At 46.3% G+C, this 15,115-nt stretch overlaps 1 long non-coding RNA gene across 2 annotated transcripts in view; it reads left to right on the forward strand.

Moving 5' to 3' along the window:
* The window catches only part of LOC141111090 (uncharacterized), a 350,106-nt gene that overhangs the window by 179,694 nt on the left and 155,297 nt on the right, over positions 1 to 15,115 (forward strand). The gene's annotated exons all lie outside the window — the stretch shown is intronic.

Here is a 15,115-nt window from a genome sequence, read left to right on the forward strand (position 1 = left end):
TCCCCTGCTCAACCACACTCTCAAGCCTCCTCTCCTCAACCACCCTTTCCTCAGGCCTTCTCCATGCCAGCTACATCCCCACAGCTCGCCGGGGACCACAAAACTGAACGCATTGCACAGGCAGTGGCAGCACTTCTGTCCCCCATGATATCTGCATCAGTAGAAAAGGCTGTCAATGCGGGGATGAAACAGATAAAGGCCCAGCTAGGAGAACACAACACTAGGCTAAACGAGCTAGAACATCGCCAATCAAGCATGGAGGAAGAGATGTACCAAGCTCAAGCCACGGAACAAGCACAAGACAAGACAAACCAATACATAATCCAAAAACTTGACGATTTGGAAAATAGATCCAGAAGGAGCAACCTGCGATTCGTGGGCATTCCCGAATCTCTCCAAGCATCTGCCCTAACGGACTTTTGCTCCCAACGCATACCCAAGGCGCTAGGCCTAACAGGCCCTTGCACGGTGGAACGCGCTCACAGGATGGGGTCGTATAGTGAAGAACGCAAGAACCCTCGGCCCATCATAGCCAAATATCTGAACTACTCTGACAAAGCTCTAATTCTCCAAAAATTTAGACAAACCCGATCGCTTCAAATTGACGGGGTGAGGGTCCTGATTTTTGCTGACTACTCCATCGAAGTCTCAAAGAAACGCAAGGCCTTTCAACAGATATGCTCTGAACTCTTTAAACAACAGATCAAATTCACCCTAGCCTTCCCGGCCACCCTACGCCTCAGGACACCCGGCGGGGACCAGCTTTCCTTCCAGGAACCTTCAGAAGCAGAAGCCTACATGCGGTCTTTGTTCCCCAACGCTCAACAACACACCCCTTCAAAAGGTACTTCAATCAACCGCTCCCTGGATCAACGAAGCCCGCGCAAAGACTCCCCCAAGCGATTCAGATCCTCGGTTCTGGACCAGCATCGCTATACTCATCGCTGAACGGAAACCTGAATCCTACCTCTATTGGTCTCCAAAATTTTGGACAGTAAATTTTTCTGTCCCCCCCCAGGTTCCACCTATCCTCTGTTCCTCAACAACACGTAATGTATAATGTTTCATATACATATGTTTGCTTTTCCTTTTCGACTTTTTAGGTTTCATCCTAGCAAGCTACATTTTTTGAATATGTTCTCTCCATCCTCCTGGCCTCACTGTGTATGGACAACTACACCTCTCCCCCCTCTCCCCCCCTTATATATGACTCCTTGGTGCCCACATGAACACTTGTTTCACGGCCAAGGGCTCTCTGGGGCCATACCACAACCGTCCCGAAATGGGAGTTGACCTACACAGTGACTCCATGCGGAAAAAAGCGAAGTTTCCATGTTCGTTTGTTTTATTGGTGATACTCTTCTTTATGTTGATCCCCCTACAGGTTAAGTCCTCTACCCCTCCTCCCTCTCTTCCACACGGCCCTTGCCAAATAAAGTCCACTTTTGTTTTTATCCACATCTCATACAACAACATCATGCCCCCGGACACAGCTGGCACACTATCATACCTCCCATACAATATTAAACCATACCTAACAACACACACCACCTTTCAACCCCCCTAATATGAAAATAATCTCATGGAATGTAAAGGGTCTCAGATCCCCCCAAAAGAGAATGAAAATCCTAAGGCATCTCAAGCAGCTCAAAGCCGATATAGCACTACTACAGGAATCACACTTACCAGCCTCAGACTTTCATTGCATGCAGAAACTCTGGGTAGGCACTGTTCTAGGCTCAGAGGCAGCAGGACGCAAAGCTGGCGTTCTCCTACTCATACACAAGAACCTCCCGTGCACAGTCCTGTCTGCGAAAAACGACGCCCAGGGCCGTCTACTCACGGTTCACATCAAAATAGGCTCCAAAGAGCTAGTCATAACTAATGTTTATGCCCCCAATAACCCAGGCAGACAATTTTACACTGAACTAACCAGTTGGCTACTGGACAACACACATCTCCCTCATCTAATTGGAGGAGATTTCAATGACACCTTCCATCAGATGGATGACAGGTCCTCTCAAAAAAGTCCAAAACAGGGCACTAACCCACCAGCCCCCTCCCTCCTGGCCAGCACCATGGAATCCATACATCTCCAGGATCTATGGCGCCTTTCCCACCCGGCAGACAGGGAATTCACATTCTACTCTAATCCACACAAAACATTCACCAGGATAGACTACCTCTTTGGCTCTGACAACCTTCTCCCCTACCTCCAGAACTCCAATATCCACGACATAACCATTTCTGACCATGCCCCTATAGAGGTGACACTAGACAACCTAGACCTTCCCCCACACCCCAATATATGGCGGTTCCCATCCTATCTGCACAACAACACTGACTTTCAAAATTACATCTCGGATGCATGGGCTGAATACTCCTCAAATAACGCCCCACACATGCACAACCCCAACCTATTTTGGGACACTGGTAAAGCTTTCCTAAGGGGCCGTATCATATCTTATGCAACCTCCTTTAAACGCAACACCCTAACTAAATATAAAGAGGCCAGCTCACGCTTACATCAGGCACAACGAGAAATGTACACTAAAGACTCCCCAGCAACACGCTCTGAATGGCAGATAGCAAAAAGGGAATTTGACACTTGGGTAAACACCCTGGAAAACACCAAGAAGGCCTATTTAGATGCCACATTCCATAAATTTGGAAACAAAGCAGGAAAACTCCTATCCAGACTATGCAAAGGTCCATACCGCCCCACCCACATCACATCTCTACGTGAAAATACAGGCGCCCTGCACGCCACTCCACTTCCAATTAACAAAGTCATGCAAAAATTCTACTCTAATCTTTATGCCTCAGATCCCATAGACACACAAACAGCACGCGCTTTTCTAGAAAAAATAACCTTACCCAAAATCTCCCCAACACAACTAGAAACCCTAAATGCTTCTATAACTCTCCCTGAAATATCGACAACCATCCGCAACCTAACCCTGTCCAAAGCCCCAGGCCCAGACGGTTTCACCAGCGAATTTTACAAAACCCTACAACCCCCACTAGAACCTACTCTTCTCCAAGTATATCAACATATATGGTCAGGGGGTGCATACCTACATTCGGGGAATCAAGCCATTATAAAACTGTTGGCAAAAAAGGGCAAAGACCCCCAGGAACCGGGTTCATACAGGCCCATATCACTTCTTAACCTAGACGTGAAAATCCTCTCAAAAATCGTCGCCACTAGACTAGCAGATATTATGCCCTCCCTAATCCATTCAGCCCAGTTAGGCTTTATTAAAGGACGAACGGCCACCCTTAACATCCGCAAAGTTATGCTGGCCCTAGAACATGCAATGCAGTACCCGAACACTGATCATGCCATTATCACGCTAGACGCGGAAAAAGCTTTCGATAACGTCAGTTTCGACTGGTTATCCATGACAATGACGGCAATAGGTTTCACTGGTCCCTTCCACCATCTTATCACCGCCATGTACACAGCTCCGACAGCAAGGTTAGTGGCGGCAGGTCTTCTATCAGAAGAAATTCGCCTCCATAAGGGCACACGCCATGGCTGCCCCCTATCGCTGCTCCTCTTCAATATCGCATTAGAACCACTTTCCAGATATCTAACATCAGTAGCCCCCCTACATGGCTTAAAGATAGGCCCACACGACTTACGTACCTCACTATTTGCAGATGACGTCCTTATATTTTCAGCCAACCCTATTTCAGATATGCTAACCATAAAAAATGTATTCGATGAATTTCGCTTGTGCTCGGGCCTCCGTATTAACTACAGCAAAAGCGTAATTCTTCCCATCGGTTCTCACTCCACACCAAAATGGACCCAGCAATCTATCTTCCCTGTTGCTAAATCCCACATCACCTACTTGGGAATAAAAATAGGAAAACTCCCTTCTTCACTATACCACCTCAACTACCCTCCTTTATTGTCAAAAATAATTAAGGAACTAAATACCTGGATGGATCTGCCCCTTTCGCTTTTGGGAAGATGTCATTTAGTGAAAATGGTTAGTTTTGCAAGACTACTTTACCCAATGCAAACCATCCCACTACTTCTCCATCGTAAAGATGTGACTTCACTCAATAACGCTATATCTAAATTCTTATGGCAGAACAAACGTCCACGTATAGCTCTCAAAAAACTTTATCTTCCCAGATGCGAAGGGGGCATCAGTCTCCCTCATATCAGAATGTATAACTTAGCATGTTTGCTTAGAACAAGTCTAGACTGGATAACCCAGTCCTCTCGTTACTCAAATTTCTCTCTGGAATCTGACATGGCCCATCCCTACTCATTAGTAGCCCTCCTACACTGCAGATGGAAGTCAGTCCCCTCTCCCCACCAACATAATCTCCTATTAAGGGATACAGCAGTAGCTTGGAGAGAAGCACGGAAAATACTTAAGTTATCCCCCTTTGTGTCAATACACCTCCCGATTCAAGGAAATCCGGCTTTTCCGCCGAGTTTAGAGCACAAATCTTTCAAAACATGGGAACAGAAAGGCCTAACTAAATTCTCCCTCCTCTGCAACATCCGGACGGGTCAACCATTACCCTTTGCCAACATTGCGGAAACCTTCTCTCTACCCTCCACACATAATTTCTATTATGGGCAATGCACCAGTTTTTTAAGGGAGGCGTGCAATCAAGACAACAAAAGGTTTCAAACAAACATCACAGACCAAATGATATTGAGTAATGCATACAAAATCTCGGACATATACAAACCACTCCTCAACAAGTCCTCTTCACCTCTCTCATCATCATCAATTAAAAACTGGAACAAAGACTTCCCTGATCCAAACCTAGTAGAAAAAATCCTACAAGGGCTCAACGCTGTACAAAAGCTAACACCCAACGAAATATGGAGAGAAACACAACTGAAAATAGCCCACAGAGCATATATGCCTTTCCTATCCTCAAAAACGGACAAAAACAAAGCCTTCTGCCCACTTTGTAACCACCAGAAACCATCCCTAGCTCATTGCTTCTGGCACTGCTCCTACATATCCACTTTCTGGGACCAAGTTCTTGCCTACATATTTGAAATGACCCTAATTAAACTACCCAAGGATCCTTTGCTTCTTATTTTCGGCCACTGGGACCCAATACTCCTGCCATGGTCCAAAACCGCCATCACCAGGGTTGGATCTACAAAGAACCAGAAAGATACCACATCACACAAAGGGTGGTCCTTGACTTGCCTATTAATCGCAAGAAGAACCATCTTGAAAAACTGGATTTCACCTGTAAGCCCCAATATCACTCAAGTCAAACGGGACCTCATGCATCTACTATTCAAAGACCGCCTAAACACGGACTTCAAATAGAAAAACTCCTCAGAACACTTCTACTCCAAATGGCACGCCTTTATGCTCTCATCTCTCTCACAAGAGGAAATAACAAACTTCAGCTTATCCTCCTTCTCCTACTACGATTCCTCCCACCCGATGCCATCTCAAGAACACAACCGGAACCACACTCCAATCTCTGACACCAGCCAGCCCAATGTCAATGTCAATGGGACAAAATAAATAAAAATATAATATTATTGGACAATTATGTATGGCACTACACCATACCATAACAATTCTCCTATTCTATTTAGGGCACCCCCCCCCCCCCACACACTTACCCACCCAACCCCCCCCCCCCCCCGGTTTTCGTTATTTTCTTTATATTTTTCATGTTCAAAAATGCAATGTACTCAGGGTTTTTCAAACAGATCCATCCAGGTATCCACTAATTATTACCATTTATTGAAATGCTATGATCTGGTAAACATGTTCATGCAGCCATCTTACATGGGTACATACACTGGAAATCCTCCCTTATTTTAGAACTAAGTTTGTACTTAAGGAATCCTTTTATTTGTTGCTTCTGTATATGCCACAAAATCAGACTGTACACAATACTGCATTGTTATTGTATTCTCTGAAAATCAAATAAAAACTCTTTGAAAAAAAAAAAAAAAAGGTGCCAATCAGTGCCCATCAGTAATGCCTGCCAGTGCCTCCTCATCAGTGCTGCCTATCAGAGCCACCTATCAGTGCTCATCAGTGCCACCCATCAGTGCCACCTATCAGTGCCCATCAGTGCTGCCTATCAGTGCCCATCAGTGCGGCCACCAGTGGTGATCAAATACCACCAAAAGAAAGCTCTATTTGTGAGAACAAAATTATAAAAATGTTGTTTGGATGCAGTGTTGTATGACTGCACAATTGTTATTTACAGTGCGACAGCGCTGAAATCTGAAAACTGGCCTGGGCATTAAGGGGGGGAAAATGCCCTGTATTGAAGTGGTTAAAGATCAAAACATTTTTTAAAAGACCTAAAACACAGTTTTGCAGATTTTCAGACAGAACTGTAATATAATATTATTCATGACCGACTCCCTTGTCATAGGCAAGTAGCTGGATACAGGCTACCAGCGCCTGCTGTCACTTATGCTGCCCATACACAAAAAATCTTTCCATAGAAAATTTTAGTTTTAAGTACATTCTTTCGATTCTTTAAACATTAGTGGGGTCAAACTGACGTTCATTTTTGACCACAGTGGTGGGAAAATTCAAAGAAGCAGAATAGAAAACTCGATCTAACAAAGTTTCGAAGTGTATGTGGTTTTCATTCAGATATTAAATTCATTTTAAAATTGAATGTGAAAAGCAAGTGAAATTTTCTAACCACATTCGTCCAATCATGGATTGTACAAAGAATATTCGCAAGAATATTCTGGACAGAAAATCAATACGTGTATGGCCAGCATAAGACACTTAGTAGCAGCAGCATCCTTTTTTTTCTTCACCTGCCACTAAGGGGTTAAAAAAAGAAAAACTAGCCCCTTATAGTACAAAAACGTTTTCACAGGGATACAATCATTTTAAATATAATGCACAATACTGGTAAACATTTACTTTAAATTTAATTGCAATACCTTACATTACCTCTAGTCTATCAGCCTCCAGCCAGATGCTTATCTTCCCGGCACAGAGCCCTTAAAGAGTTGTAAACGTTGGATTTTATTATTTTTTTTAAATGACACACTTGTCATACTTACCTGCTCTGTGCAATGGTTTTGCACAAAGCAGACCTGATTCTCCTCCTCTGGGGTCCCCGACAGTGCCTCAAAGTATAGTATAGAGTGCCCCTATAGCAAGGTAAAAAAACTTTGCCTTTAGAATAACTCACTTCCTTCTTCTGACCAGATCTACATGTCCCATGAGGCATTGCTCCTCACACATTCACAAGTTCTCAGGCTTTTATTGACATCTGTGGATGGTGTACTGAGCTGTATGTGTGCTGCACTGTGTATACTGACATGCATGGATGGCGTACTGAGCTTATGTGTTCTGCACGGTATTTTCTGGCCAACTAATTGGCTGACCAACTAATTGATTATGAAAATAGTTGACAACTTTTTTCATAATCGATTATTATCGATTATGATGATTAGTTGTTTCAGCCCTACACTGAATACTTCCAAAATTTCTGTCATAACCTGTCCAAAGGAGTGGATATGCATGGAAATGCAGTGTGATGTATGCATTTCCCCCTCTGCTATTCATTATGAGGTTCTTAGCCAAGATGCTGACAGGGTACATCACATTCATCGCCATTATTCCCTACCGTCCATGCAAGTCCTGATTTCCCCTGGCCATTCATCTCAGTGTTTTCTTCCCGATTTTGCTTCCAGTCTTTTTCACATTTCCTGACTCAAGGTGAATTCAAACCTAGAGTCCTGGAAAACCAGCATTTTGAACCTACAATTTGAAAGTAAAATGTGGAAGGACTTAGGGTCTTCCTTAAGCCTAATACACAGGGGCCGAATGTCGGCTGACATCTGCCGGTTCAATAGAAAATGGCCAACATACGGCCCCTGTGTGTGGCAGCTGGTCCAACAGAAGCTGGCCATTTGGCTGGCTTCTGTCGAAGGCTCATGACTGTAAAAATGTCAGCCAACTGGCTTCCGATCAGCGCTCCAATGGCTGAGAGCGCTAACCAGAGTGTACTGGTGGTGGGGGGGGGGTTCCCCACATTAACACAGCGAGGGGGATCACTGTACTAACATTGGGTTGTTAGCACAGCGGTACTGACCTAAGCTGTCAGTGCCGCTGGGTTGAACGGAAAAAAACTAGTGGTGTCTACTTAGGGGTAATCGCTACTATGATAAACTTGATAAAGTCCTCAACAAATAGCATCTATTCAGAGATAGATGCTCTATATTAGGGAAGTTTGTGGCCCTTGCCCCTTACACAAGCTTTCCTTAGACCTATGCAATATTGGCACAGTTACCAAATGGAGAAGGGCCAACAAGTCTCTAATAATTAAATTCCTGAAAGCTGTGCTTAACATAGATCCTCCTTTCCACAGTGGGATCTGTAATTAAATTTGGATGCCATGTTACCCCCCCCCTTTGCTCCAATGTAAGAATGCTCTTTATGGAACATTACCTATAAGGTGGTAAACCTAGTAGCAATAACTTCTGGTAGAAGAGTGTCTCAATTAAAAGCTTTAGGAGCAAAATAACCAGACATTACATTCTTCCCAAATAGAGTGGAACTACATCCACTGGAATACTTTATTCCTAAAGTAGCTTTGTCATTCCATATGTTGCATAACTGGGCCTTGCCCACATTTCCTGACTCACAAAAATGTGCTTTACATAACCTTGATGTGTCTAGAACACTGAGGACATATCGCTCTGCTACAGCTTCATTCTGATCCTCAGATAGGCTGTTTGTATGGCCAGGAGGAAAGTACAGAGGAATAGAAGCAACCTCCAGGACTTTGGCATCATGGGTAATAGAACTCAACTAGAAAGCATATAGGATAGTCGAGCTAGGTCCTACTTTGGTGAGGGCACATTCCACACTTTAACAGTTTTGGCATCTTGGGTGGCATATTCTAGAGCAGGAAACTCAATTTAATTGCGGGCTGCATCTGCATTATGATTGCCATCAAAGGGTCGGTTGTATCTTTAAGACTATATAAATTTATCCAAGGCTTTTTTCTCAGACAATAGGTAAAGGAACTCAACCACGCTCCCCACCAAATCGCATAGCATGGTAAGTGTGGCAAAATTGCACTAATAGTGGGAGGATCTTAAAGGGGGCAATAACAGGAGTGTGTTATGTGTGGAGTTCAGGAATGCACTATGTACAGAGTGTAGAGTTCAGGGGTGCTTTATGTACAGAGTGCAGGGTTTAGAGACTCGCAATGTACAGAGTGCAGTTTCAGGGGTGCCCTAAGCACAAAGCGCAGAGTTGCAGAGTTCAGGGATGCACTGTGTGCATTGTGCAGGGTTAAGGAGTGTGCTACATACAGAATGCAGGGTTTAGGGGTGTGCTACGCACAGTATGCAGGGTTTAGCTTTCTTTCACCGGTTGCCTACATCTCACTTCCACCCCTCCTCTGCTCTGACCTCTGTATCATTCTCCCCCATCTCTGCACAACTCTCTCCAGGGGTCTCATCCCCCCCAAGAAAAAACTTCCTTGCATCTCACCTACCTGGCCTGGCTCTAGTACCTCCCAGCAGTGTAGGCAGCCCCGCCTCTCTCGCTCACTTTCAGGGAGATCAATGGTCGACATCTGTGCACTAGGGATGAGCCGAACCCCCCCCCCCCCCCCCCGGTTCGGTTCGCACCAGAACCTGCGAAGGGACCGAAAGTTCGCGCAAACTTTAGAACCCTGTTAAAGTCTATGGGCCTCGAACGTTCAAAATCAAAAGTGCTAATTTTAAAGGCTAATATGCAAGTTATTGTTCTAAAAAGGGTTTGGGGACCTGGGTCCTGCCCCAGGGGACATGTATCAATGCAGTGATTTTAATGATGCTTAAAGTGAAAACAAAAGTGAAATATTCCTTTAAATATCCTACCTGGGGGTGTCTATAGTATGCCTGTAAAGTGGCGCGTGTTTCCCGTGCTTAGAACAGTCCCTGCACAAAATGACATTTGTAAAGGAATAAAAGTCATTTAAAACTGCTGGCTTTAATGTAATGTCGGGCAAGAGCCCTGCTGCATAGTATTGCATCAAAAATTGTAATTATACACCCCTGTTAAACAGGGGCTGAAAAATTGGGCCTTGGGCACTGGTGCTGGTGCCACAACACTGCAACCCCTCACAGATACTATAGCTGGAACGCAGGAATGAGCCCTGCTGCAAAGTATTGCATCAAAAATTGTAATTACATGCCCCTGTTAAACAGGGGCAGAAAAATTGGGCCCTAGCCACTGGTGGTGGTGCCCAGAACCAAAAATGTTCTTACAAGCTATCAGCATGAAAATTGAGGAGGAAGAGAATTGTAACTCAGCATAACAGGATAATCACTCAGCATCAGCATAGGCAGTCTTGAAGGGATCTCACATTAAAAAAAAGTTATTTGGTTACATCAGCATTAGGTGCTTGGTAGCTGGTGATCCAAGACTGATTCATTTTTATGAAGGTCGGCCGATCGACCGATTCAGTGGACAGGCGCACCTTGTGATCGGTTACAAAGCCTCCAGCAGCACTGAATGTGCTTCCGAAAGAACGCTGGATGCAGGACAGGCCAGTAGCTCAATTGCATACTGTGCAAGCTCTGGCCAGTGATCCATCCTCAAGACCCAGTAACCCAGAGGAATTTCGGTGGGAAAGGTGTCCAAGTCTGATCTTGCCCCTAGGTAATCCTCCACCATGTGAATCAGACGCTGGCGATGGTTGCTGGAACCGATCATACCTTGGGGCTGCGGACTAAAAAATTGTCTGAACACATCGGTCAGATGGCTACCTTCTCCACCCCTCCTTCTGTGACTAACCGAAACCTCAGCAACACGTTGTGCAGGAGGTCCAGGAAGTTGTAACCTCCCAGGCTCTGGAAATGCGTTGCGCAAACCTTTCTGCAAGGCCTCCCAAAGATGTTTCATCCTCTGCTCCCTCTGCGACGGCAAGATAAGGTCCGCAACCTTACCCTTGTAACGTGGATCAAGGAGGGTTGCCAGCCAGTAATGATCCCTCCCCTTGATACCACGTGTACGAGGAATCTTCCGCAGGCTTTGCAGGATCAGGGAGGCCATGCAGCGTAGGTTTGCTGAGGCATTTGGTCCAGAGTCCTCTGGGTCAATAAGGATGACATGATCCGCAGCCACCTCCTCCCAGCCATGTACAAGTCCATGGGTTTCTTCGGACTGTAAATGCTGACACAATCCACCTCCTCCTCCTCCTCCTCTTCCTGTGTGATCGGCAGGCATGCAGGAACACTGTCTGGATAAAGGGGGCCTTGAGATGTAAGGAAGTCCTCCTCTTCTTCCCTCTGTTCTGCCTCAAGTGCCATGTCCATTATTGCATGCAGCATGTGCTCCAACAGATGGACAAGAGGGACAGTGTCACTGATGCATGCACTGTCATTGCTCACCATCCCCATGGCCTCCTCAAATGGTGACAGGACAGTGCAAGCATCCCTGAACATATCCCACTGGCGTGGGGAAAAAAAAACAAGCTCCCCTGACCCTGTCCTGGTGCCATAGTCCCATAGGTACTCATTGATGGCCCTCTGCTGCGTGTGCAGCCGCTGCAGCATGGCCAATGTTGAGTTCCACCTGGTGGGCATGTCACAGACTAGGCTGTTCTTGGGCAGGTTAAATTCCTTTTGGAGGTCAGCCAGCCGAGCACTGGCATTATATGACCTGTGGAAATGCACACAGACTTTCCTTGCCTGCCTCAGGACATCCTGTAAGCCCGGGTACCTGCCCAAGAACCACTGCACCACCAAGTTGAGGACGTGAGCCAAACAGGGCACATGGGTCAGTTGTCCCTGTCGGGGGGGCGGAGAGGAGGTTGGTGCCATTGTCGCAAACCACCATTCCTGGCTTAAGCTGGCGTGGCGTCAACCACCTCTGAACCTGCCCCTGCAGAGCTGACAGAATCTCTTCCCCAGTGTTGTTCCTGTCCCACAAGCACACCAGCTTAAGCACCGCATGACATCTTTTTGCCTGCGTGCTTGCGTAGCCCCTTGAACGCCTACGGAGCAGCGCTGGTTCCGAGGACAAATCAGCACAGGAAGAGGCCATGGAGGAAGAAGAAGAGTAGGGGGTGGAGGAGAGAGGTGTGGCAGAATCACCACTAGTAGAATTTTGTAGGCGTGGTGGCGGAACAACCTCCAACACTACCGCACCCTGTCCTGCATCCTTCCTAGCTGCCAGAAGAGTCACCCAGTGCGCGGTGAAAGATAGGTAACGTCCCTGTTCATGCCTGCTGGACCATGAGTCAGCGGTAATATGCACCTTACCGCTGAGCGCCCTGTCCAGCGAAGCCAAGACATTGCCTTCCACATGCTTTTAGAGAGCCAAAATCACCTTCCATGAGAAAAAGTTGCGTTTGGGAACCTGCCACTGAGGAACTGCACATTCCACAAACTCACGGAAGGGGGCAGAGTCTACCAACTGAAAAGGCAGCAGTTGAAGTGCTAGCAATTTAGCCAAGCTAGCATTCAACCGCTGGGCATGTGGATGGCTGGGAGCGAACTTCTTTCGGCGGTGCAGCACCTGGGGCAGGGAAATTTGCCTGACACAATCTGACGTTGGTGTACCGATAGCAGATGGAAAGCAAGTACTTGGCTGTGACACACCTAATTCTACACCTTCATTCCTCTCAGTGCAGGTTTCAGAGGACTGAAGGTATAGTGGGGTTGGAGATCCCAGCTGGTGAGGAGCAAGGAGAAGTCCACTTTGTTCTTTGGTGTGGGTCTTTTAGGTATGCTTGCCAATGAACTACATGCCAGGTCGACATATGTCTGGTCAAAAATGTGGTGCCCAAGCGAGTGATGTTTTGGCAACGCGAGATACGCTTGAGACATAGCAGCAAATAGCAAATGTTGCAAATAGCAGTAGTGCGATCTGATGCACTCGTCTCAAAAAAGGCCCACACCAAAGAACTTTTGGAATAACGCGCAGAGACAGCAGTGCCCTGCACATGCGGAGCTCTGCGGGGTGTGATGCAGTCGAGGGCTGCCCTTAAGCTGGCCCCTGGAGGGCCTCCTGCCTCGTTGGAGATGTGCCTCCTCCTCCTCTCTCCTATCAGGCTACCACGTGGAGTCAGTGACTTCCTCATCATCCCCTCCCTCCTCATCACTGGAGCAAAGCTGGCAGTATGCTGCAGCTGGGGGAACATGACTGCCAGATTGCTGTCCTTCTTGGGCACCCCCTCTCTCTGGGCTCATGTTACTGCCTTCCTCTAGCTGGGTACCATCATCGGAGCCTTTAAAATGCTGGGCATCCTCCTGGATCATGTACCCAACACTGTGGTCAAACAGTTCAGGGGACTCCTCAGGAGGACATGGTGGGGCTAGGGAAGGAGTGACTGATGCCATTGAGCCGAGGGAAGAGGCCGCGTTGGCAGCTGCTTTGCCAGACAAAGTACCCTGTGGCTGGGTGAGAGAGGATGAGGAGGATGAGGACGGCTTGGTCATCTACTCTACCAAGTCTTTGCGGCTCAACGCGGCCAGCTGCTGAAAAAAAGGACAAGCGTGTCCCACAGCCACATGCTGATGAGGATGCACCGTGTCCACGACCAGCACTGTTGCCTCTAGACACAGAGCCTGCTTGCCCTCTTTTATTGGATTGTGACCGTCTGCCTCTCCTTGTTGGCCTTCCAGACATACTAATGGCCTGCAGTGAGATGTAGCTGCACAAAGTTGGGATGTATATATATATATATATATATATATATATATATATATATATATATCCCTTTGGGCTCCTTTTGCTAATCTTGTATAAGTAAAAGTTTGGTGAGAGATGATTCGCGCTTTTTCAGACTTGTGGCTTTCAGATCATTTTCTGCTGTTCAGTTTGTGCTTGTAGGTTTGTATCTGCTCTTCAGTGCGTGCAGTCAGTTCATATTGGAGTTTTCTGTGCAATCTTGTCCGCTCGTTGCTGTTTTTCAGGTCGCTCTTCACAGGCCTTGCTGTTCTAGTGCGCAGATGCCCCAGTAGAAGACCTATGGGTCGAAACATATCGGGCTCCCTTACCTTCTCTTAAGTTGCCCTAGACTTTTTATAGTGATCACTTTGTTTTTATGTATCTGGTTTTTAATACAATAAAAGGATACCGTCGTTTTTATCTGCACTATGGGGAAGCTCTTCTTTTCTTTTTACATATCATTGGGGGAGAAGTAAAACACCCCATCTCTGTCACTTATTGCATACTCCAGTCGCCAGAACTTCATCCATACCCATCACAAAGATCCGTCTGACGATCCTGTGAGGACTTGGTGAATCGACATCTGCAAGCCCTGACGATCTGTATATCGGTTTACATGCCCAGAGTGGCGAAATGCTTACATGACTCCATGTCATACGACAGGGGAGTCCACAGGATCCGGTAAGAGTTTACGCCTATCATTCCTTGATTTGATGCAGTTACATGTGGAAGCCGCATCCGTGTGTTGACCAACCCAGTCTTCAGTCCACTTTGTGAACACTCTCACTGCCAGCGATTTTTTATGTGCACATTTGCTTAGAGACTTTTCTTTGCTTTAGGTTCACTCATATAGACTTCACTTATCCCCACCCCATTTTTTTGGTATTTCACTACACCTGGTTTTCACAATTGAGGTGTTTGTGAAGAGTACATATCACATTTATGCGCTACATTTTTTATATAAAAACACACCATGTATTATAATTCTGCCGGCATCCATCTCTTACCTGAGCCTGTAGTCACAGGCACTCACCTGATGTGGTGACAATTTCCACCACGTCTCCTTCCTCCTCCTCCTCCAGTTGTGTTTGTGGGATTTCCCCTTCTTCCAGAGGTGGGGGGTCTGTGGTCTCCTCGGATGAGGGGTGTCCTCTGAGTCTTTTCTCCCCTATGTAAAAAAAAATAGGTATAGTTAGCACACAGATATTTGATGGCAGAACTAGGAATATGAAACATTGTTTGGAAGTGGGCTACAATTGTCTGTTTTGGCAGAGTTCCAAGATGAAGACATATTTTGTCCTTGGTCAAGCTTGAATACTTACTTACCTGTTTTGTGCAAGCTTCACAGATGGAGTCATCCCCATAGTATCCACAGGAGCACCTGTGTGGGACCCCCTAATAAAAAGGGTGTTCTGGTGTCCCACACTAGTGCTCCTGTGTCCAGATGT

Source organism: Aquarana catesbeiana, linkage group LG01 (genome assembly GCF_042186555.1).
Source record: "Aquarana catesbeiana isolate 2022-GZ linkage group LG01, ASM4218655v1, whole genome shotgun sequence".
NCBI lineage: Eukaryota > Metazoa > Chordata > Amphibia > Anura > Ranidae > Aquarana > Aquarana catesbeiana.